The sequence below is a fragment of the Phyllobates terribilis genome, unplaced genomic scaffold, assembly GCF_046119375.1.
Source record: "Phyllobates terribilis strain yellow unplaced genomic scaffold, ASM4611937v1 Scaffold_4__5_contigs__length_816908805, whole genome shotgun sequence".
Classification (NCBI taxonomy): domain Eukaryota; kingdom Metazoa; phylum Chordata; class Amphibia; order Anura; family Dendrobatidae; genus Phyllobates; species Phyllobates terribilis.
This window is the reverse complement of record NW_027362764.1, coordinates 666370877-666395428: the sequence shown is the minus strand read 5'-3', so window position 1 is coordinate 666395428 and position 24552 is coordinate 666370877. Positions and strand designations below refer to the sequence as shown.

At 47.8% G+C, this 24552-nt stretch overlaps 1 protein-coding gene across 1 annotated transcript in view; it reads left to right on the top strand.

Annotated features, from left to right (window-relative positions):
• Positions 1-2759: 2759 nt before the first annotated feature.
• Positions 2760-24552, top strand: part of LOC141265862 (uncharacterized) — a 1005842-nt gene continuing 984049 nt past the window's right edge. Inside the window, exon 1 of the mRNA XM_073679503.1 lies at positions 2760-2914. The gene's annotated coding sequence lies outside the window, so the exon portion shown is untranslated. The remainder of the gene's footprint in view (positions 2915-24552) is intronic.

Genomic DNA, 24552 nt, shown 5'->3' with positions numbered 1-24552 from the left:
AATGGCACCTTAAAGCAGATGCTTAAGATGTTGGTCGACTCCCACGGGAGAGACTGGGAGCGTTACCTCCCACACCTCCTATTTGCTTACCGGGAGGTTCCGCAGGCCTCAACGGGGTTCTCCCCCTTTGAGCTCCTGTACGGGCGACGGGTACGGGGCCCCCTGGTGAAGGAAGCATGGGAAGGGGATTTGGCCACCCCCGAGGTGTCGGTCATCGAGTATGTCGTGCGCCACCGGGACAGGATGATGGCCTTGGCAAAGCTGGTGCAGGACAATATGGCCCAGGCCCAGGCCGACCAGAAGCGGTGGTACGACCAGAATGCTTGTGAGAGGACCTACCAGGTGGGTCAAAAGGTGTGGGTACTGGTCCCCGTACCACAGAACAAGCTTCAGGCAGCCTGGGAAGGTCCCTACTTCGTGCACCAGAAACTCAATGCCGTCACCTATCTGGTCACCCTGGATCACGCCCGTGGAAGGAGGAAGGCCTTCCACGTGAACATGATGAAGGCTCATCATGAGCGGGAAGCGACTGCCCACCCAGTGTGCAACCTTCCCGAGGAAGGAGAGGTAGAAACCCTCCTGGATCTGCTCACCCAAGCCAAGGCGGGTGGGTCCATCGAGGATGTGGGGGTTGGCCACCAGCTCACGGAGGACCAACGGTCCCAGCTGGGGACCACCCTGCACCCCTTCCGGGGGCTGTTCAGCAGCCTGCCCGGAAGGACTGAGATGGCTGTCCACGACGTGGACACTGGCGATCACCCGCCGATCCGGCGTTCAGCATATCGGGTCTCTTTCGAGGTGCAGGGAAACATGCGCCAAGAGATAGACGAGATGCTGAAGCTGGGGGTGATCCAGGCATCCAGCAGCGCGTGGGCCTCGCCTGTAGTCCTCGTACCAAAGAAGGACCGAACTACACGGTTCTGCGTGGACTACCGGGGGCTCAACGCTGTAACGGCCACCGATGCGTTCCCCATACCACGCATCGATGACCTGCTCGATCGGATGGCCGGGGCTAAGTACCTGACCATCATGGATCTGAGCCGGGGGTACTGGCAGATTCCTCTGACCCCCGCGGCAAGGGAACGCTCTGCCTTTATCACCCCTTTTGGACTGTACGAGTCCACAGTGATGCCATTCGGCATGAAGAATGCCCCTGCCACTTTTCAGCGGATGGTCAATACGCTGCTTGAGGGACTTGAAGGGTACGCGGCTGCGTACTTGGACGATATTGCAGTCTTCAGTCCCACTTGGGAGGATCACCTAGAGCACCTGCGGCAGGTGCTCGGTCGGATCCACCGGGCAGGCTTGACCATCAAGCCGGAAAAGTGCCAGCTGGGCATGAGTGAGGTCCTCTACCTGGGTCACCGGGTAGGCGGGGGGGTTCTGAAGCCAGAACCTGGGAGAGTGGATGCCATCGCATCCTGGCCCACTCCTAGGACCAAAAAGCAGGTGATGTCCTTCTTGGGGACCGCCGGGTACTATAGGAGGTTCGTCCTACACTATAGCACCCTGGCCAAGCCCCTGACGGACCTCACCAAGAAGAAGCTGCCCGTCGCAGTCGACTGGACAGTCGCCTGCGAGACAGCTTTCGGGGCACTCAAGGCCGCCCTAAGTAGCTCCCCTGTACTGCAAGCTGCCGACTTCGACCGGCCGTTTGTGGTACAGACCGACGCCAGTGACTTTGGCCTCGGTGCTGTGCTAAGTCAGGTCAACACGACAGGCCAGGAACATCCTGTCTTGTACCTGAGCAGGAAGCTACTGCCCCGGGAGGTGGCTTACTCCACGGTGGAAAAAGAATGCCTGGCAATTGTATGGGCCCTGCAGCGTCTGCAGCCCTACTTGTACGGGAGCCATTTCACCGTGGAGACGGACCACAACCCCCTCAGCTGGTTACACACGGTCTCTGGGTCGAATGGCAGGTTGCTACGCTGGAGCCTCGCTCTCCAGCAGTACCACTTCTCCATTCGCCACAGAAGAGGCCGTGACCACGGTAACGCTGACGGGTTATCCCGGCAAGGGGAGGGTGCAGAAGGACGCACGGGGGAACACAGGAATGTGCTACCCCCTCGCGCCCTCGTATAGGGGGAGGTGTGATGAACCTGTAGCCGCCATCTTGGTAATGATAAATCATATCCAGGGATGGCCACACTTCAGCAGCCCCCACCCTTGGGACCTTCTGTTAAAACGTCAACTAGATAGTTTCCCCCCATCCAGGCTCCTGTAAGATAAGAAGCCTACTTAACACTTGAATGCTAGGAGCTTCAAAGACTTCGAGAGGAAACACAGCCAGCAGGGGGGGGTGCTTCGTCTATCTGTACCTGACCATTTGTCCCATAGGACTAGTTTCTTTGTCTGTCACAAGCATGGAGGCATAAGATATAGAAACATGAAAAGTACACGCATGTTGCATGGGATGGGCCAATAAAAAAATATCACGGCGTCCCGGAGCCATTGCGCACACAAGCCTCCGCGGTAGACGTTTGTACGTGCTCTGGAAGCCAAGATATAGCGCAGAGCCATTCCTGAGGACCGTATGGTATCATAATTGATATCAAAAGGTCGGTTACGGCGGCCCGAATCCATGGGAACCCCTGGGGGTATCATGAGACCATCCCAGAAGAAGTTATTGGGTTCCATAGAATTTGGGCTTCTGATCGAAGTTAGACCTGAGGGTGGAGACTGAGTCAGCTGACCTCACCAGCAGTGGGCGGGACAGGGCAGGTAAGATAGCAGGACAGACAAGAGACAAGTCAGTCTTGACCCAAGAGTGGTGTGCTGAACATCTGAGCACCAGCTGAGGCCACCAAGGGGAGGAGCAGTTTGACCATGCGGTGGTAGGCCTCAGCCTGTAACAAAGAACCGTGCCTGCGACCGCAGAATCCTCTCCCTGCGTCACAAGAAAATCAAGAAACCGGTAACTGATATGCTGTGGTGATTCTGTGTGTTGTATTCCATTGTTGTATAGTTTAGCCTGACCTTATACCTGTGTATATTTAGTTGTATATCGTGTATCTAGTGTATTATTATAATCAATTACCTCAAGTAATTGTGGGCCTGCCTTTTATTCTGCATAACGAACGCACGTCCGTGTGAGCTCGGCTCAAGCCAAAAACGCTACCCAGGGTTGGTTCCTGACCCGATATAGGCCCATTCACGGACTGGGCGTATATCTAAAATAGGGACTGGTGGCAGCATACCAACTGGGGATTGGGGAAGGCTAGTAGTGACGGTCGGAGGTTCAGATATATATATATTCCTGGCGCGGCCAAGGAAGATATATATACCGCCCTCACTACAGAGGGCCCCGATACCCAGTAGGTTACAGGACAGTCTCTCTGGCGACCGCTTATCCTAGGTGCAGTTCCTTGACTGACCTGAGGCTAAGAGGGCGCTAGCGAGTTGTGCTGTGTAGTGACGTTGAAGGGATAACACACTACCGTGTTCCCTGCGCTGGTTGCAGCTACCTGGCACTACTTTCTCTAGGTGCAGTACCTTGACTGACCTGAGAGGTAAGGGGGCGCCAGAGAGCTGCACCCACCGGCCGGCTTTCATCACAACCCACATAATTTTTTTAAGGGTGTTTATGATGCCTGTAGGAAATATTTTTAGAGGCCTACCTCTACCATTCTATAAAATATATATATGTATACCCCCTAGGGTAAATGTTTTTCAGACAGTCTAGGAGATCCACTTCTTAATAATGGGGGAAAAAAATTTGACTGAGGCCCTCCACTACGTCTCTTCAAATGGGGATTGTAGTGCATCTTAATTTTTGGCAGCCCTTGAACTTGCTGCATACGCAATAACAGTATAGGAGACCCACTTCGTAATAATGGAAAATATTTTTTTTACTGAGGCCCAACACTATGTCTCTCCAAATTGGTATTGGAGTGCGTCCTAATTTTTGGCAGCCCTTGCACTTACTGCATACGCAATAACAGTATAAGAGACCCACTCTTTAATAATGGGAAGGCCATTTGAAATCGATTCTATATTCTACAATATTAACTCTTATCTGAAATTCGTCTGTGGGTGAGCTATCGCACTATGGATAGTGTATTACACGCATCCATACAGGGATAATTGCCTTATACTCTTGCTGCTGTAAGCAAACAAAAAAAATTATATTCCCTATTGATACCTAGCACGTGTCGCTATTCTAAATGCAGCTATCATCAGCTGTAAATGAGGGTTCATTCTGGTTGCATACATCTCTTACACTGTCTATAATTTGATTGCTTTTTTCCAAAAATCATTGAAAGATTTATGTTTTATAATACAATCTACACTCAGAAATTCATCAAAGCAGGCATGGTTGCTTGCATTCCTCCAAAGTTTGATGCTGCAACTTTCCCAAACACCATCTTCGGAGCCGGTTACAATTTATTTTTATTCTACAATATTACCTCTCTTATCTGAGATTCCTGTATTGGGTGAGCGATAGCAGTAGGGATAGCATATTACTGGCATCTAGTCAGGGATTATTGTATTATACTCCGTACTGCAAAAAAAATTATATTCCCTATTGATACCGCTGTTAGCTGCATTAAGAGTAGGGACAGGTGCTAGGTATCATCAGCTGGAAATGAGTGCTAATTCTTGTCACATACTGTACATCTCCATAACAATCCATAACTTGATTGCTTTTTTCAAAAATTCATTGACAGATTCATGTTTTTTAATATAGTCTGCACTCAGCAATTCATGGAAGCAGGCAGTGTTGCTTGCGTTCCTTCATAGTTTGGTGCTGTTACGTACCCAAAAAAACCCTTAAAGGCTGGATAAAATCTAATTTTTATTCTACAATATTACTGTACCTCTGTTATCTGCGATTTGTGTACGGGTGAGCTATAGCGTAGGGATAGCGTATTACAGGCATCTAGTCAGGGATTATTGTATTATACTGCGTGCTGAAAAAAAAAATTCTATTCCCTATTGATAAATCTCTTCCACACTGCATTACTTGATTGACATTTTCCATGCACTCATTGACCGATTCATATGTTTTAATGGTGATCTATACTCACAAATTCATGAAAGTAGGCAGGGTTGCTTGCATTCTTTCACAGTTTGTCGCTGCCACGTCCAAAAAAACTCTTTGGGGCCAGTTATAATCTATTTTATATTCTACAATATTACCTATTTTATCTGAAATTCTTGTATGGGTGAGCTATCACACTATGGATAGCGTATTACATTCATCCAGCCAAGGATTATTGCTTTATACTCTGTACTCCTGATGCTGTAAAAAAATATGTATTCTATTCCTTATTAATACCGCTGTTAGCTGCATTTACAATAGGGACAGGTGCTGGGTATCATCCGCTGGAAATGAATGTTCATTCTGGTGACATACATATCTTCCAGAGTGCATAACTTGATTGATTCTTTCCATGCACTCATTGACTGATTCATAGTTTTTACAGTGATCTGTACTCACAAATTAATCAAAGTTGACAGAAATTTATCATAGTTGACAGAAATTCATCGAAGTTGGCAGAAATTTTCCAAATTTGACAAAAATGAATCAAAGTTAACAAAATTTACTGATTTAATGTGTCCTTTCATAGTTTCTCTGTAGCTTTGGTATGTAAGAGGTAGTAGTGGGAGACTTGACTCTACTGGAGCTGGAATTACCACTTCAGAACTCTCCAGTGCTTTGTTTCCATCCATTTCTGGGTACTTCTTGAAGTATGTTTGGAGTCATCATTGTCCTGCTGGAAGACCCATGACCTAGGATGCAAACGCAGCTTTATGACACTGGGCACTACATTGCAACCCAAAATCCTTTGGGAGTTTTCACATTTTGGACACAGTCAAGGCACCCTGTGCCAGAGGCAACAAAACATCTCCTAAATATCTTTGAACCTCCATGATATTTGACTAGAAGTACTGTGTTCTTTTATTTGTAGGCCTCATTCCATTTACAGTAAACAGTTGAATGATGTGCGTTTCCAAAAAGCTCTATCTTGCTCTCACCTGTCCCCAAGACACCTGATGACCCTCTAAAAATAGTGGAGGCCGCCTGCTGGCACTCTATAAGTTGTCAGGGCCGCCTGCTGGACATCCAAGTTTCAAACTTTACAGAATATATACGAAAAAGAAAATTTGACCACCTCAGATGGATACGTTATATTGCAGTAGCAATATACAGCTATGCAAAGCATAGCTGGCTGATGGCCCTCTAACAATAGTGAGGGCCGACTGCTGGCCCTCTAACAATAGTAAGGGCCACCTGATGGACCTGTAAAAATAGGCTTTGTGACTTTCAGAGTCCCTCTTTCATAAATGAAACAGGATGTGTCTGATCATGTCTCACACACCACATGGCAAGATAAGGTAGGAAAATATTACAATTACATTTACTGGTGAATGTATTTTTCACTGTTGAAAGCAATGCAAAACTGCAAAAACCCATCAAAAAAAGTACGTGTGAACGTAGTCCAAGGTGTGGAGGAGCATTTTTGTTTTTCGGTTATTTATTTTGCCTTACAGTTAGGTCCATATATATTTGGACAGAGACAACATTTTTCTAATTTTGGTTCTAGACATTACCACAATGAATTTTAAACAAAACAATTGAGATGTAGTTGAAGTTCAGACTTTCAGCTTTCATTTGAGGGTATCCACATTAAAATTGGATGAAGGGTTTAGGAGTTTCAGCTCCTTAACATGTGCCACCCTGTTTTTAAAGGGACCAAAAGTAATTGGACAGATTAAATAATTGTAAATAAAATGTTCATTTCTAGTACTTGGTTGAAAACCCTTTGTTGGCAATGACTGCCTGAAGTCTTGAACTCATGGACATCACCAGACGCTGTGTTTCCTCCTTTTTGATGCTCTGCCAGGCCTTCACTGCGGCGGTTTTCAGTTGCTGTTTGTTTGTGGGCCTTTCTGACTGAAGTTTAGTCTTTAACAAGTGAAATGCATGCTCAATTGGGTTGAGATCAGGTGGCTGACTTGGTCATTCAAGAATATTCCACTTCTTTGCTTTAATAAACTCCTGGGTTGCTTTGGCTTTATGTTTTGGGTCATTGTCCATCTGTAGTATGAAACGACGACCAGTCAGTTTGGCTGCATTTGGCTGGATCTGAGCACACAGTATGGCTCTGAATACATCAGAATTCATTCAGCTGCTTTTGCCCTGTGTCACATCATCAATAAACACTAGTGACTCAGTGCCACTGGCAGCCATGCATGCCCAAGCCATCACACTGCCTCCGCCGTGTTTTACAGATGATGTGGTATGCTTTGGATCATGAGCTGTAACACGCCTTCGCCATACTTTTCTCTTTCCATCATTCTGGTAGAGGTTGATCTTGGTTTCATTTGTCCAAAGAATGTTCTTCCAGAACTGTGCTGGCTTTTTTAGATGTTTTTTAGCAAAGTCCAGTCTAGCCTTTTTATTCTTGATGCTTATGAGTGGCTTGCAACGTGCAGTGAACCCTCTGTATTTACTTTCATGCAGTCTCCTCTTTATGGTAGATTTGGATATTGATACGCCTACCTCCTGGAGAGTGTTGTTCACTTGGTTGGCTGTTGTGAAGGGGTTTCTCTTCACCTTGGAGATTATTCTGCGATCATCCACCACTGTTGTCTTCCGTGGGCGCCCAGGTCTTTTTGCATTGATGAGTTCACCAGTGCTTTCTTTCTTTCTCAGGATGTACCAAACTGTAGATTTTTCCAGTCCTAATATTGCAGCAATTTCTCGGATGGTTTTTTTCTGTTTTTGCAGCTTAAGGATGGCTTATTTCACCTGCATGGAGTGCTCCTTTGACCGCATGTTTACTTCACAGCAAAACCTTCCAAATGCAAGTACCACACCTCAAATCATCTCCAGGCCTTTTATCTCCTTAATTGAGAATGACATAACGAAGGGATTGCCCACACCTATCCATGAAATAGCCTTGGAGTCAATTGTCCAATTACTTTTGGTCCCTTTAAAAACAGGGTGGCAACTGTTAAGGAGTTGAAACTCCTAAACCCTTCATCCAATTTTAATGTGGATACTCTCAAATGAAAGCTGAAAGTTTGAACTTCAACTGCATCTGAATTGTTTTGTTTAAAATTCATTGTGGTAATGTCTAGAACCAAAATTAGAAAAATGTTGTCTCTGTCCAAATATATATGGACCTAACTGTATATACAAGTCATTAACCAGGAAAGAATGTTTCTTACCATTTTTTCCAGGAAAATCCATTCTAGCTTTGTTTTTGTATGTTTTATTGTCAGTCTGTAAGAGTGGCGTAATACTCTGATAACATTGTTCCCAGCAGAGACCTAGGATTCAAAGATGCTTCCAGGGGTCTTCCCATGCTGTTCCCATGTCATTTCAGCGGTGTTTCCATCGATTTCACCAATTTTTAGGCCACCTCCAGACCTCCGTGGGTGGCCGTCGGAAAAATGCTTGAGTTTCCCATTGACTTACATTGTACTCGTTACTCGGGTCGAGCACTCGAGCATGGCGATTTACTCGACCCGAGTAATGAGTACACGAGCATTTTAGTGCTCGTTCATCACTAATCTTCACCAATAGTCTTCAATAATTTTAGCACAATTTATAAATATTGGAAACATAGATAATAATTTCCTGTTTTTGCACATTTTGGAATATGCTTAAAAGGGTATTCACATCTCCAAGATCCTATCCCAATATGTAGTAGGTGTAATAATAGTAATATTAGCAAATATCTCCAATTAGAAATGTAGTATATTTTTTCTGATTCGCTATGTCTCTTTTCTCCTGTGCAGGCATCGCAGGACCTTTGGTATCCATGGTTACGTCCACTGATAAAGTCACAGTTAGTTAGCTAGTTGCTAGTTGTCGTAAACCATGGATACCTAAGGTCCTGCGATGCCTGCACATGAGGTAAGAGAGATAGTGAATCAAAAATACTATACTACATTTCTAATTGGAGGTATTTGCTAATATTATTATTACACCTACTACATATTGGGATAGGATCTTGGAGATGGGAATACCCCTTTAACTACCAATAGCTGTTCAATTTACTATCGCTAATGCTATTCCTAAGCTTCCAGCCCAGCCTTTCCAACCAAGTGTTAAACCTAGTTCATGTTTTACATTTTTTTACATACAGTATGTGTTTGTATGAGTGTATATGTACAGTTTACATGCATGTAACCAGAATATATTTCATATTGTAGCCAAAGATAAGAAAATTGTGTATTTTTATAAAACTGGCGTTGAGAATAGTTATTGTAGCAAGGAGAACATTCATAAATTATTCCTAATTACAGCATACACCCTAACACAAATGATTTCCTTCCTTTCCATACTAAATTGAATGAAATTTTGGCTTATTTGGCACAATACTCACATGTACACAATAGAAAAAAAATCTAGGACACATTTAACAAGTCAGTATGTAATTACAAGATTCCTGCAATACTTTACCAATGTAGAACTGTCTTGCTGCATGCTCCTCTGAAACTTCTCATACATAGGTAACTCCCTTTTTCATTCAGACAAAATGGCTTGTCAGCACAGGATTTTGTTCGTACCTACAAGTAGTGGCGTAACTTAAAGGAGTTGACCAGACTTTAGGGTACATGTCTGCAGTCACTCTATGTGACTGCAGACTTGTGAATCCTCACAGCTCGCTCACTGCCCGCTGTGGCAAATCTCCTGTGTTGGCATTGAGAGCGGGAGGTCATGTAACCGCAAGTATGCAATTTGCATACATGTGGTCACATGCCGACTAGACGTGCATGTCTTGGTTAATGGAAGTGCATTGAGCGAGACCGGATACGTCTAGTCGGAATGTGGCTGTAAGTATGTAAATTGCCTACATGCGGTGACATTACCGCACGCTCCCGGTGTTGGCACCGGAGAATCCAGTGCAAAATCTCCAAAAGGCCCCCAACTTAAATAGAGTGGGTCATTTCATATGATAAAAATTACCTTTTGACCTGGGTATGACTGCAACCCCTACACCCATTATAATTACACCCCTGCATAGAAGCTAAATGTTTTCTAATAAATAAGACCAGAGTGTTTTCCATACTGTAGCATGAAAGGATCTATATAGGTATTTTTATAGGAATATTATGGTATATTCACAAAGTCCTATTCATGTGAATGAGGATTGCAGAAATTAAAGCACATGCTGCATGGACCCGTAGAAGCGTTGGAAGAATGTGAAACCATCCACCCACCTCTCCCCGCATGTCTCCCCTGCTTTCACCCATCACTGCTGTACTGGATGTCCAAGTTTGTATGAAATAAAGGACTTTTAGCCAAAAGGACATGGTGAGTGCTGCTGTTCTACTTGTCTTTATGATTGCATGCTGCAGAAGCAACCCAATTATTATTATTATTATAGCGCCATTTATTCCATGGCGCTTTACATGTGATAGGGATATACATAGCAAAAACATTTACATAATCTTAATAAAACGAGTCAGCGACTGGTACAGGAGGAGAGAGGACCCGAGGTTGCGTGCTGGTAAGTACCGGGAGACTAGATCACAGATGTATGGAGGAGACAGGTTGTGGATGGCTTTGTATGCCATGGTTAGGGTTTTGAACTTGAGTCTCTGGGCAATGGGGAGCCAGTGAAGGGATTGACAGAGGGGAGAGGCCGGGGAATAGCGGGGGGACAGGTGGATTAGTCGAGCAGCAGAGTTTAGGATAGATTGGAGGGGCGCAAGAGTGTTGGAAGGGAGGCCACAGAGCAGGAGGTTGCAGTAGTCAAGGCGGGAGATGATGAGGGCATGCACTAGTGTTTTTGCAGAGTCTTTGCTGAGGAATGCATGGATCTGGGAGATATTTTTGAGTTGGATTCGGCAGGAAGTGGAAGGGGCTTGGATATGTGGTTTGAAGGAGAGATCAGAGTCCAGGGTTATCCCAAGGCAGCGAGCTTGTGGGACTGGGGAGAGTGAACAGCCATTGACGTTGATGGATAGGTCAGATGGGGGATATGAATGAGAGGGTGGAAAGAAGATGAATTCTGTTGTATCCATGTTGAGTTTTAGAAATCTGGCAGAGAAGAAGGATGAAATAGCGGACAGATATTGTGGGATTTTGGTTAGTAGGGAGGAGATATCGGGTCCAGAGAGGTAGATCTGTGTGTCATCAGCATAGAGGTGATGCTGAAAGCCATGAGACTATGAGCTGTCCCAGGCCAAAGGTGTAGATGGAGAAGAGCAGAGGTCCTAGAACTGAACCTTGGGGGACACCGACAGATAGGGGGCGAGATGAGGAGGTGGTGAGTGAGTGGGAGACGCTGAATGTCCTGTCTGTTAAGTATAAGGAGATCCAAGATAGGGCCAAGTCCGTGATGCCAAGAGATGAGAGAATCTGTAGTAAGAGGGAATGGTTGACTGTGTCGAAGGCAGATGACAGGTCCAGAAGGAGGAGGATGGAGTAGTGTCGCTTGGATTTGGCGGTTAGTAGGTCGTTGGTGACTTTGGTCAGGGCAGTTTCAGTCGAGTGATGCGGTCGGAAGCCAGAACCCAATGGGATTGGATTTTTATTATAAAGCATGATCGTTCTTGTAACATCACTTACTCGCCTCACCACTGAAGCGTAGTGTGTGTGGGAGAGTTTGGTTATGCATCTAGAACAATACTCTAAATAATTTGTAGAGTGTCTTATACATAAGTTACTGAATACAAAGTCTGAATAATCAGATATATTCCACTCTGGGAAACCTCGCATCTTCAATATATCCTGATTGCAGCAGCCAGCTTCATGTAAGTGTCCATCAGTGCCTCTACCCTGTGCCAGTCACTGCATCGGTGGCAATGTGAACTCATCATTCTCCAAGCTTTATCAGAGCAGCACTCCCTCACATCTCCCTCACCCGACCCACGCTCTATCTTCTGCCAAATATTTAAAACTAATATCCTCCATATTACAAACCTCCCACATCCATCTCCAAAGCTTTCTCCTGATTCAAAATTTCTCTGGAATATGTTACCCCGGACAATCAAATTACTTCCTAAAATCCACAGCTTTTATAACACATAGGCAGGCCTATCTCATTCCATAATCTGACTTTTTCCTTTTAGCCTTCTGTTTTACATTCTTTTTTATCTGAGCTTGATTCCTTTGTTAACCAGTATTCCCCACTCTCCATGCACACTAATGCCCTTCATATCTGTGCCTACACAGATACTTTCTTCCTGGGTTTTGTCTGTGAAATGGCCACTTTGTGAACATGTTCTTACACATTGCACATACAGCAACTTATGTTCTGGCTCATTTTCTTGGTTTTGGTGTAATTTTTTGTACTTTGTACAAACAGGGGTATGGTTAACCTTTCTGAGCTAGACATTTCATCTATATAGCTTCCCATGGTGTCTGAACAGTCGGGCCTGTGTCCTGTTCAGCCTTTATTTACATTGAGGTCGGCTGACAGAAGGTAAAGTTTTAATACTAGAGACAGCATAGGACCATCCCAATTGGGTACGCCTTGTCGTGGTGGGATGGCTATTACACTTTTTTGATCAAAATAGTGTTAACTAAGTACCGTATGTTATTTGCATGTACTATTTCTATTTACTTATTTACTTACTATAGGGTGTATGTGACTCGCCCCCTGGGCCGTGGGGCATTCAGAGCCGGGCAATCGGGAAACGATGGGGGTAGTAGTGGCAACCCGGTTCCGTGGCTCAGGGTGATCAGACCATTGGTAGTCTGCCATGCGCTGTTGGTAATGTCCGACTACGCCACCCGTGGATTGCGGTCAGTGCGAACCGCCACTGCAAGGCAGACCGCTGGGGCTGATGGTGTATGCTGCTGGGGTAGTGTGACTCCCCACGGGAAGAGTGCGGCCCCAGGGCAGTATAGTAGAAGATGGGGGTGATGGTGTAGGGCGTCCCAGCGCCGTTAGTGCTGGAGGAGCAAGGAGCACACAGACAACAGGTTGCAGTCCAGGGTCTTTACTAGAACAGGCCCAGCTAGGAGGGGGGGCCTGGCCGTCTGAGAGCAAACGGGAAATTGGCCCTGGTCAGGGTGAGGGTGTAGGCCTACCGTGCTCTCTGCGCTCCTTCTGGCTATTTCCTCCTTATAGGGTAACAGCCCACGTTCCCGAGCTCACCGTGTCTTCTCGCCCGTATGGCCTGCAACTTGGGTCCCTTTCTATTCCCGGCCTGGTACAGCTTTGCTGGTCCCTTCTGGTGTGGCGGAACCTCCGGGCTTCTTAGGTCAAGGAACATACAGTCCCCTGCGGACTGGTTATCTGCTGTAGGACGTGGAATCCTCACAGCCTCAGACGCCAAAGTCTGGTAAATTGGGTTCTTTGTCTGCCAGGACAGGTGCACTTCACCTCTTGTCCCTGGCTTGTGGCTCTCCTACCGCCACACGTCCTCTTAGGGTGCAATACAACTGTCTCTCCCTACTCTGGGACACCTCTCAATCCAGAGACAGGTCGTCCAGTTCTCCCTAACCCTGCCCCCAGTTCCAGCTTTTATAGGGGCAGCCTGCTCCCCCTACTGGCCTGAGACAGGAGGTATTGCATGCTAATGTTCCCCTGACCAGAGAACCTCCCCCTTGCTCTCAGACACAGCTTTATTATATTTGTGGCATCCAGGCCAGGGTGACACATTCCCCCCTAGTAGAATTTAGTACTCCGGGACTAAACAGTAAACAAAGATAATATACATGACTATAAAACATTAGTAGACAAACGACGCACAGGTTGAGTTCTTAAGGTCACAGTGTGGTCTGTGACCGGGTGTCCATCTCACCAACACAATGGGGAGCCTTAACCAGGTGGGGGTCTGTCCTAGCCCCAAGTCCTTTACAGTCTTAGTTCATTCCTTGGTCAGGCTCCGAACGCAGTCCATACAAAGTCCCGGTTATTAAAAGTCCATAACCTTTGAGTCCGTACGGTAACTGTAAGAAACTGAAACACAGAATTACCAATCATGCATGCAACTTTGCAAACATTTCAACACTTGGCAACAGGGTTATTTACAATTTTAGTGCACCCTATATTCTCCAGCGAGCGGGTATCTGCCTCTTTATGCTCCTGGTTGACCTGCGTAACCCACTGTCTGGTGGTGGACCGACCTGGCTTTCCCCACTAGCGTTAGGGGTACAGCTACCAGCTGGACTTACAGGCAGGGCAGGCAGCTGTCTGTGGGTCCTTTGGCTTACCGCAGGCATGACAGGCTCACTGTCAGCAGAGGGTTGACTCTCCTGGGCTGCTGGTACCGGCTCTTCTGCCTCTGGAACTGCTTGCTCTTCTTCGCCTTCCGGCTCTGGTGTAGGTTGTTGCTGAGCCGGTTGCAGGAAATGCAGGACGGGTACCACTATGGCATCGTTTATTCGAGTCCAGGACTGAGGGAACTCTCCGAGAACGGTGCTGATCATTTCTTCCTTGTCTCTGCGGGTTCAAGGTCACTTTGATCCTCTTCTGCACTACAGAGTTGTTCGGGGCACCTTTTTAGGTGGTCTCTGGAGACGGTACTAGTGGTTTCTCCTCCATCCTTGGTGATCACGCACACCTTCGAGTTGTCGTGATCAGACTGCAGTACGGTGTAGGGTTCCCTTTCCCACTGGTCGTCCAACTTATGTAGCCTTCTCTTTCGCTTCAGGACCTGTTCACCAGGTTCCAGGGGACCAGCAGGGGCGTGTTGGTTGAAGAATCTTTCTTGCCTTTCTCTCACCTGGGCCAGGCTCTTCTCCACACTCTCCTGTACCTTCTTGTACTGCAGTCGCCTCTCCGTATCCCAGTCCGCATCCGGGGAGGTGTCCTCAGGTGTTAGGACTCCCATCTCCTGGTCTACGGGCAGCTTACCTGGTCTAGCTCGCATCAGGTAAGCCGGGGTGCAGTTTGTAGCATTCACCGGGATATGGTTGTATAAGTCTATTAGATCTGGCAGTTTTTCTGGCCACAGGCTGCGTTCCTCCAGGGGCAACGTCTTTAGGAGATCAATGACTATATTGTTCATTTTCTCACACATCCCGTTGGTTTGTGGGTGGTAAGGCGTTGTCCGAATCTTCTTACAGCCATAGAGGTTGCAGAACTCTTGGAAGATTTCAGCCTCGAACGCTGGACCCTGGTCTGCCAGGACCTGTTCCGGATACCCGTGTGGACGGCAGATGTATTGCTGGAAGGCTCTGGCTGCTGTTTGGGCTGTCAAGTCTTTTACCGGGACCACCACTAGAAAACGGGAATAGTGGTCCACGATTGTCAGGGCATAGATGTATCCTGACCGGCTAGGAGCCAATTTGACGTGCTCCAGAGCTACCAGCTCAAGAGGCTGTGTGGTGACGATGGGCCTCAAGGGTGTCTTCTGGCTGGCATGATCCTTCCTCCTTAAGTTACAAGGGCCACAGTCCCTGCACCACTTCTCTACAGCCCCTCTCATGCCGACCCAAAAGAACTGTCCTCTTAGCAGGAACTCCAGCTTCTTCCAACCGAAGTGCCCTGATCTGTCATGGTAAGCCCCCAGGACCATAGCTGAATCCCGCCTTGGGACCACGACTTGCCAGGTCAGCTCGTGTGTCCGGTGGTTGACAAGTCTTCTGCACAGCTTGCCTTCATAGAGGAACAGCTTGCTCTTCTCTTTCCATAGCTGCTTGGCTTCCTCTGGAGCATCCGGATCTAAGCCGGCGTCTTCCTGGGTCAGCAGATCTTTCACCAGGCGGATTGCAGGGTCACTATCTTGGGTCTTGGCCCAGCTGTGGTGAGGTAGGGGATTGATCATAACGGTTGTTAAATCTTCCTCCTTCACGCGGTGGGAGTATTGAGCGGCCCCATACCGGTGAAACGCGGGGAGTTCTACCTCCTCCAGCTCTTCTGGGTCTTCGTCACCTTCAGGTAAGTGAGGCATTCTCGATAGGGCGTCAGCGTTGGCATTGGTTTTGCCTGCCCGGTACTTGATCGCAAAATCATAATTGGAGAGACGGGCCATCCACCGCTGTTCCAGGGCACCAAGTCTTGCACTGTCTAGGTGTGTTAACGGGTTGTTATCCGTATACACAGTGAACTTTGCGGAGGCCAGGTAATGCTTGAAGCGTTCCGTTACGGCCCACACCACCGCCAAGAATTCTAGCTTGAAGGAGCTGTAATTCTCCGGGTTCCTCTCGGTGGGCCTCAGCTTCCGGCTGGCGTACGCGATCACTCTTTCTCTGCCCTGTTGGTTTTGTGACAGTACGGCTCCCAGTCCCACATTACTGACGTCTGTGTGGAGAATAAAAGGCTGGCCATAATCAGGGTAGGCCAGGATCTCATCCCCTGTGAGGGCCATCTTCAACTGGCGGAAGGACTCCTCTTCCGGTTTATCCCACTTGAAGGGTGGCTTTTGGCTTCTGGACTTAGACTGTCCTATCAGAAGGTTCTGCATAGGAGCTGCCATCTTAATGAACCCGGGAATGAACCTTCGGTAGTAGCCTATCAACCCGAGGAACTGCCTCACTTCTTTGATGTTCGGGGGGCTTGGCCAGCTCTTGATTGCTGTGACCTTGTCAGGGTCGGGGGCTACTCCTTCCGCACTTACCACGTGCCCTAGGTACTGGACTTTTGGTTTCAACAGGTGACACTTTGATGGTTTCACCTTCAGGCCATAGCCTGCCAGGGCTTCGAACACCTCGGCCAGGTGCTTTAGATGGTCCTCGTAAGTCTTCGAATAGATGATCACATCGTCCAGGTAAAGGAGGACCATCTCGAAGTTTCGGTGCCCTAGACAGCATTCCATCAGCCTCTGGAAGGTCCCTGGTGCGTTGCAGAGCCCGAAGGGCATACAGTTGAACTCGCTCAGTCCCATCGGGGTGGTGAAGGCGGTCTTCTCCTTGTCAGCCTCTGCCACAGGAACCTGCCAGTACCCGCTAGTAAGGTCCAAAGTAGAAAAGAAGTTAGCTGATTTTAGTGCTGCTAAAGACTCCTCTATTCTAGGCAGCGGATATACGTCTTTGTGGGTGATACGGTTGATTTGTCTATAGTCTACGCACATTCTCATGGTGCCGTCTTTCTTTTTCACCAGAACCAAGGGGGCTGCCCAGGGGCTACAGCTATCTCTAATGACCCCAGCGTCTTTCATTTCTCTTAGCATGCCCTTTGCGTTCTGATAATGTGCAGGGGGTACATGTCTGTGTCTCTCTTTAATTGGTGGGTGGCTCCCTGTGGGGATGTGGTGTTCTATCCCTTTTACTCTGCCGAAGTCAAGCGGGTGCTTACTAAAAATTCTCTCGTACTCCTGTACCACCCGGTAGACTCCTTGTTTTTGGTGCAGGGGAGTCAGCACCCACATGGAGTTTCTGGCACCAGTCCTCCTTTTGTTTCTGGGAGACATTACCCTCCGCCTTTGGAGATGGAGGCAAAGGCTCCACGGCCCTGATAGCTTTGTGTTCGACAACAAACAGTTTGGCAAGTGTAGCGTACCTGGGTAAGTGTACCTCTCTCTCCCCAATGTTGAGAATGCGAACGGGCACCCTCCCATGACAGACATCACCCACCCCCCGGGCTGTCAAAATGGTGTGCCTGCTGTCCGAGTACACGGGTTCTACCATGGCTTGGTAGTCTCTACCTCTCAACCCGATTGCAGTCCAACACCAGATCATCATTTCACTCTTGGGAGGCATGGAGATGGGGAATGGGTCACTCAGTCTTACGCTACCGATCTCACCACCAGACAGTTCTACCTGCTACCGTCTCATCAGGGCTTTTATCTCTTTTTTGAGGACTCTCTGTTGGCTGGAACTAGCATTCACTGCCACCTGTTGTAGAATTACAATTACCTCTGAAAGACAATTTTCAATCACGTTAGTACCCACAGTTATTTTAGGGTGACTTTCACGAAGGTCAATGTCCACAATAATCACTCCCTGTGCCGGTAGTTCAACTTTACCAATCTTAATGGTCATCTCTTTGAACCCCATCTGCGGCACGGGCAAGCCATTACTGGCGATGATGCTCAAGTCACTGTCTGGATACCGTGTTATATCAGCATCAGTCCAATACTGCTTAAAAAGTACATAAGGGATAGTGGTTACTTGCGACCCAGTATCCAGCAAGGCGCTCATGGGGATACTGTCCAGCACCACGGGTAAAACCGGGCGCCCCCCAACGTACTTATTGCGCCAATTGTAAGGGCCTGGTGATCTTATGCCTGGGGGTTGGCCCTCTGCCCCAGGTTGGACCCGTTTAAATTACAGTACCTAGAAATGTGTCCGGGCTGGTTTCATCGACGGCAAATGGGCTGTCCATCCTCGGCGTAGCGGTCTGTGGGCCTCCCTCGGAACGACGGGGTCCTCCTCTGTCGACGCCACGGGACATCCTCCGGACTTGAAGCCAACTCGATGGGTCTTGACGGGTCCACTTGTAACGCCTGGACGGTCCTAGTCAACGCCGCGACGATCCTGGTCAGCTACTGGACTTGGTGATGCAGATCTTTCAACGGGGCTTGGTTCAGGGCCTGTGCATCGGCCCCCACAGAGTCCATTTAGGAGGGCGCCGCCTCCTGGTGGTAGGTGAGAGCAGGGCGCCGGGGGTTTATAGCGCCACTTGTTGCGGGTTCACGGAGCACCCTTATGGCCCTGTCCTTAAATTGGGCAAAGGTCAGATCAGGGTTCTGAAAGAACATGAGGCGCAGCTGGGTCCTGTGGGCGCTAGACAGCAGACCTTCTATAAACTGTTCTGTTAGTAGCTTATCCGTATCCTGCAAGCTGCCAGGGTCAGCTTGTTGGATGGCCCTCAAGGCTTCCTGCAAATTTAGGGCATAGTCTCTGATGCTGTCCTGTGTCCGCTGCTTACATCCATAGAGCCTCATTTTAATTTCAGCGGAGGTACGTGTGTCAAAGGTACCCCGCAGCCGGGCCAGAATACCCTTCACAGTTCTTTTCTCCTCAGCGGGCCATGACTTTACCTCCCGCTGGGCTGCGCCAGTTAACTGCCCTGTCAGTATGCTAACCTTCTGTTCCTCTGTCAGGGGGTAAACTTGGAATAAACTGTACAGCCTTTCCTTAAAGTCAGTTAGGGCATGGGGCTCCCATGAATACTTAGGCAGCCAGGCCACTCCAGGGATGTAAGGCAGGGAAAATGGCATCACCGCTGCTGCAGCTGCGCTGGTGGTAGTGGGCACCTCCGTGTCCAACATCTTCCTCCCCCCTAGTTAAGCGTGGCCTACCTTCCGACGATCCTCTTCTGTAGGCCGCGGCTCCGCTGGTGCTGCTCTGGACGAGGACCTTGTGTCGCGTCCTGGTGACGTCAGCGTCGCTCTCTCTCCCTTCCAGGACCTTGCGCAGCGTCGGTGCGTGGGGCGGAGCTTCGGGTCTCGCGCGGTTTGGACGTCCACGCCCCTCTTCTTCCCGTGCAGCGTCCTGAAGATGGCGTCCGATGGCGGGAAAACGGCTGAAGATGGCGGGAACCGACGGAAGATGGCGGGAGACGGCTGAAAATGGCAGGAAACGGCTCCGGATGGCGGGAAAACTCTTCTTCAGGTACGTGTACAGTCTTTTTCAGGCACGCAATACCCGTTAGTGGCGGGTTGGTTACTATCCTGCCGACTACGCCAAAGCTGACTCGCCCCCTGGGCCGTGGGGCACTCGGAGCCGGGCAATCGGGAAACGATGGGGGTAGTAGTGGCAACCCGGTTCCGTGGCTCAGGGTGGTCAGACCATTGGTAGTCTGCCATGCGCTGTTGGTAATGTCCGACTACGCCACCCGTGGATTGCGGTCAGTGCAAACCGCCGCTGCAAGGCAGACCGCTGGGGCTGATGTTATATGCAGCTGGGGTAGTGTGACTCCCCACGGGAAGAGTGCGGCCCCAGGGCAGTATAGTAGAAGATGTGGGTGATGGTGTAGGGCGTCCCAGCGCCGTTAGTGCTGGAGGAGCAAGGAGCACACAGACAACAGGTTGCAGTCCAGGGTCTTTACTAGAACAGGTGAACTGACCCACAAACAGGCCCGGCTAGGAGGGGGGTCCTGGACGTCTGAGAGCAAACGGGAAATTGGCCCTGGTCAGGGTGAGGGTGTAGGACTACCGTGCTCTCTGCGCTCCTTCTGGCTATTTCCTCCTTATAGGGTAACAGCCCACGTTCCCGAGCTCACTGTGTCTTCTCGCCCGTATGGCCTGCAACTTGGGTCCCTTTCTATTCCCGGCCTGGTAGGGCTTTGCTGGTCCCTTCTGGTGTGGCGGAACCTCCTGGCTTCTTAGGCCAAGGAACATACAGTCCCCTGCGGACTGGTTATCTGCTGTAGGACGTGGAATCCTCACAGCCTCAGACGCCAAAGTCTGGTAAATTGGGTTCTTTGTCTGCCAGGACAGGCTCTCTTCGCCTCTTGTCCCTGGCTTGTGGCTCTCCTACCGCCACACGTCCTCTTAGGGTGCAATACAACTGTCTCTCCCTGCTCTGGGACACCTCTCAATCCAGAGACAGGTCGTCCAGTTTTCCCTAACCCTGCCCCCAGTTCCAGCTTTTATAGGGGCAGCCTGCTCCCCCTACTGGCCTGAGACAGGAGGTATTGCATGCTAATGTTCCCCTGACCAGAGAACCTCCCCCTTGCTCTCAGACACAGGTTTATTATATTTGTGGCATCCAGGCCAGGGTGACACATATGCTCATTTAGGTTTTTTCTTGTTTTTTTTTTGTGAAATGGCCACAGTGTCAATGTGCCCTTACACATTGCACGTATACCAGCTTATGCTCCAACTAATTTTTCTGGTTTTGCAATACAGATACATGTTGGTGTCAGGCTCATGCACCTTTACGTGAACTTCTCTTTTTTTGTAGAAAAATGGCTGAACCATTATATAATTATGCCTCTTCCTCCACCCTGTCTCTACTGGACCTGCTGTATTGGGGGCAGAAACAATAACAGTGATTCATAGGCTGAATTGTTGTTTCTGGGAGGATATCCTCTGCCTAAAATCATCAGTAGTATTCTTTTTCATTGATGTCATGTTCTGTGTATACAGAAATACTGTAACTCTATACACAATCATGGCCAAAAGTGTTGGCTTGGCACCCTTGATATTGCTTCAGAAAATGAAGTATTTCTCCCAGAAAATTATTGCAATTACACATGTTTTCTTATACACATGTTTATTTCATATGTGTATTGGAACAACAGAAAAAACTGAGAACAAGAAGGCAAATTGGACATAATCCCCCCCCCACGCAAAAAAAAAATAATGGGCCTGACAAAATTGTTGGCCCCTTTCCAAAATTGTGGAAAGGGGCCAACAATCACTGGCACACATAAATTATTTACATTTTTATATAATAAAGTTTATACTTTATATTCACAATTCTTTTTTCTTCTCCAAAGATTGAGGCTGGGCCATTAAGGCAACATTCACACCTCCATATGATACATTTACTGTAAGTACAGAAACAAGGGAGGACTGGCACCTCTTAATAATCAGATGCAATAAGGAATGGGCTCTTGTGCCATATACCAAAAATGATCAGGCAGAGGCTATGGCCCCAGTATCAGTATCGTGTTTCTATTATATTATATTATTATATTTTCTATTCTTTCCTCTAATTGTTCCACTCCTGGTTTTGGCTTACACATACTGATGTAAAACACTGACCAAATACTGATAGTGGGGCCGTAGCCAGAAACAAAGAATTGTATATCTAGCACCAGTAAGCCCATAATCACAAGATAGAGGCGTTTGTAAGAGGCAAATGAAGTGTACAAAAAATACCTTTATTGTTAACAACGTTCACAGGGAAGAGTAAAAACATGTAAAAAGTCGGAAAAACCAGGGAAAAATTTGCCGTCTGCATAGGGTCAACATTAGAATAAATAATGGACACAAAAATTAACTCCCAAACAGTCCAAGAATATGAGACAAAATACAGAACTATATAATATATAAATAAAGTGCTGTAGAGATGACAGAATAAATAATAGAAGTATTCATATATATCTCTGCTAGGGATAACGGAGTGTATAAGAATACACTAAAAGACCTGTCCTAGCAGTAAAACAAATGCAAAAAATACATAGGCAACTGATGCGCCCCCTGGGCCGTGGGGTACTCTGTGCCGGGCCGGTCGTTGCTAGGGGAGATGTCACAGTGGCGGTGACCCAGTCCATGACCCAGGGCAGTCAATAAAAGGAGATACTTACAGGGGATTTATAGTTTTTATATACAGTTCGTAACACCATCTGTGGTATAGGGCTAAATGGAGCCGCCGCTGCGGAGCAGGTCCTCTGGAGCTGGTGTAAATGCAGCAGAGTTGGTCTAGCTCTCCACAGGTAGAGCTTAGCTCCAGGGCAGTGTAGATGTTGCTGTTAGGCTATGTGCCCAAGATGCAGAAATGCTCAGGATTTTTTCCTGAGCGTTTCTGCATCTCCCTGGCAGAAAAAACACATGCGGATTGTACATGCGGATTGTACATGCGGATTGTACATGCGTTTTCCTGCCAGGGACATGCGGATGTGAAGCGTTCTTCACTTGCATTTCCGCATGCAGGTGTCAAGCGCTTTCCAAGCGATTTTAGCATCAATTGGAAAGTGCTTGACAACTCGGTCACACTATATAAATCCATGCACTATATAAATCCATAAACCTATACTTACCTTCCGATGGCCCCCGAGACTTGCTGCGGAGGGCCGTCGGAAGGTGAATATAATCTTATTTTTTATTTTATTCTTTTTTTACAGCTTTTAATGGTACCTGGGTGTGAATGAGACTCTCCTCTACACCCGGGTACTATCCGCACATTAGAACGCGCCAATTACGCAAGTACAGATGCAGTCTTGGGGAATTGGCGCGTTCTAATGCAAGTCAATGGCGGCAAAAACGCAGCACTTCCGCAAAATAATTGGTAATGCTGCGTTTTTTTCCGCAATGATAATCCGCAGCGGAAATTTCCGCAGCATGTGCACAGCACATGCGGATTATCATTGGGGGACATGGCAGGCCTTCTACCATGCGTTTTTTAAGCGTTTCTGCAGCGTTTTTGCCGCTGCGGAAGCGCTTAAAAAACGCATCGTGGGCACACAGCCTTATGGTGTAGTGCAGAGGATGGTGCAGATAATGATCACAGAGACAGTAAGGTGCAGTCCTCAGGGTTTACTCACGGTTTCTTAGACTTCCAGTTACCAATACTAGAGTAGCTTCCCACGGCGTCCTGTGCTTACTCAGGGAGGGGTTCAGCAAACTCCCAGGTCTCTCCGGAGTGCGTAACGGGACCCCCTTCTGTGTGCTCCTTCTGGCCGTCTCCCTGCACCTCACACCCAGTGTCTCAGGCCAGTGGCCGCGGACCTTGCCAGGCGACGTCTTCTCTGTCCCCTGGGTCCCTATGGCCACCTTTCTGGTGATTAGATGTGGCTTGTGGCTGCAGTACCTGAAATACTACAGCCTCCGTTTTCCTAGTTGAGGCTTAAAGAACTCTGCTAGTTTAGGGACCGATCCCCTGTGTGCGACCTGACCCCTCCACCTCCTGGTAGATTCGGACATACGGGTGGCCTCCAGCACTACCCGTACCCCTGGGGTCCCTTCCATGTTCCTGGAGCCTTTCCTGCTCCTTTCTCTCTCTCTTCAGTCTTGGGCCTGACTGGCTAGGCCCTCCTCCTGAGCAGAGCTTCTACAGAGCTCCTGCTCCCTCTACTTCTCCTCTCAGACTCCACTGACTCACTCCCAAGATGGCTTCTCTCTTTATACTATCCCTAACAAGTGTTCGCCTGATCTTCTTCCTCCACCCACACCCACTACATGGTTCCCCCTCACTTTGGTTCCCCCCACTCCAGCCATGGACAGGGCTCAGGAGGGAAGCGACGCATCTTGCCCCTCTTGCTGGTCTGGAGTAGTGTAGTGTTGGATGCAGGTGTTAGGGTCCCGGGCAGTACTCCTTCTTTACCTGAGAGTGAGGTACCACACCTCTGGGTGAGATGTAGTACCTCTGTGGCGACTGAACCCGCAGGGGCGCCACACAACAATCAAGGAACTCACATGTGACCATAGGACATGTCTCAGCAGAGGGATATAAAGGAGTGAATGGGAGAGAGCAGTATGAATACAATATTATGGTGATTAGTGTAAATAAAAATGGTGAAACAGTTTTTTCTGCATTAACATAAAGTAAAAGTTAATATGCGTAAATAGCTTACATATGTGTGACAAAACGGCATGAAAAACTGTTAGCCTAGAGAGTGACATTTTTTGTGCAACAACAATTCTCAGAAAAGTCTGTTTCAGAGTTCTAATATCAAAGACTGACCCTCACTTCCAAACAGGAAAACAGGTGTGAACTGGTGCAAGCTAAGAGAGCCACTTCCATAAGTAGGTAACAAATTAACCCCTTAAGGTCCGAGCCACTTTGTAGGATTTTGACCGAGCTTCATTTTTTAAATCTGACCAGTGTCACTTTATGTGGTAATAACTCTGGAATGCTTAAACGGATCTCAGTGATTCTGAGACTGTGTTTTCATGACATATTGTACTTCATAACAGTGGTAAAATTAATTGGATATGACTTGCGTCTATTTGTGAAAATATTGGAAATTTCTCGAAAATTATGAAAATTTCACAATTTAATTTATTTTAATCCTTATGCCCTTAAATCAGAGAGTTATGTCGCACAAAATAGTTCATAAATAACATTTCCCACATGTCTAC